Raw genomic sequence first — 1,596 nt, 5'->3', positions numbered from 1 at the left:
TTTCTGATGTAGAGTTTACAATCCAATAAAGCTTTGGTGCAAGTAATCACTGATTAGCCAATAGAGTTACAGCTAGCACATAATGTTTTATGTGATTATACCCTACTTGGTTCCAGGCCTTTGATGAAACCATCTCGGAACTGGATACTCTTGAGGAGGAGTCCTACAAGGATATAGCACCCTGATCATGCAGCTTCTTCATGACAACCTCACCTTGTGGACTTCTGACATACAGGTAAGATCAGTGAAACCTACTTAGTAACAATGCAGAGCACTTGGAAATTCTATTGTCATTGTCAAGAATGCTAATCATGCTGTGTTTTAGGATGATACACTGTTTGTTCTCTAACCATGGAAACGATATTTCCACTGTTCATGTACCTTATTGCATATTACCAGGGTGCTGTCTGCTTGCTTGAATTGTAGTAGAGTTTAACCTCCCTGCATATTGTAGTAAATGACAGTTGTCTTTGAAAAATTAAGATAGGAGCATACCTTTAAGTAGTAACATGAATAGTTGAAGTAATGTCAGATCTGCAGAGAACTGTTTGTTAAAAATATTTCATTTATGTTTGGGAATCCAATTGGTAGCTGCCGGGTACCTTGCAATAAATAAATTCCAATTTATACTGATGGTTTGTTTGCATGTTGATTCTGTTTAAAGCATTTGCTCTGGCTGCTGTCAAGACCATGGGACCAGCACCAACTGATGGTGGGAGATGAAGGTAAGTGGCTGGTGCTCAACGGATGTTATGCGTTGTAGATGAAACTTATATGGATGTGCTACTTCACTCTTACTTAGGCTATTTAACATTAACAGTAAGCAAGTAGGTCTGGGCAAAGTTACTTCTTGTTTCACATGCTCTACTTGTGCTTTGTCTGTTCATTTGTATAGTGAGGTGCATCTAATTTATCACTAGTGCACAATATATTTAATCTGAAACTAAAGTATTGCTTATTAAGTCGATTTGCTGCTCGATGTTCTGTTCAGGTATGTACTAGCCTGCAAGGTAGTTTCAGTAATGCTCTGTTCTATATTTAGCATGTCCTTCTACATACCACTACGGGAAAGCTAGAAATTGCCGAGTGTATCTTTTTTGCCGAGTTTTTTTTTGAGCACTCGGCAAACAAGCTCTTCGCCGAGTGCCAAGCCAAAAATACTCGGTAAAAAAAATACTCGGCAAACCACCCTCTTTGCCGAGTGTCAAAAAAACACTCGGCAAAGAGGGGGGTTTGCCGAGTGTTTTTTTTTGACACTCGGCAAAAAAATAATTTTTTTTCCTCTTTTCACCATGAAATTTTTTCTACTCCCCACATACAACATGTGGTACTCCATGTTAAAATTTGGGATATTTTTGGATTTATTTGCTATATTTATTTAATTAATTGCATTTCAAGGAAATTTTTGGTATAAGTCAAATTTGAACTGCAAGTGATTCAAATTATGGAACAAAATGAGTAGAAAAATGATATTCATGTTATTTGGGCCAATTTGAGACCTAACCCATGAAATGACAAGGAAAATTTCGAACATCTTGTTCAAGAAACACTGACTATGAACATGTGGCAGTAGTATCTTTTATATTGTAAAAAAAC

This window comes from Setaria italica, chromosome IX (assembly GCF_000263155.2).
Source record: "Setaria italica strain Yugu1 chromosome IX, Setaria_italica_v2.0, whole genome shotgun sequence".
NCBI classification, from domain to species: Eukaryota; Viridiplantae; Streptophyta; class Magnoliopsida; order Poales; family Poaceae; genus Setaria; species Setaria italica.
The sequence above is the reverse complement of the archived record's forward strand: the minus strand, read 5'-3'. Positions refer to the sequence as shown.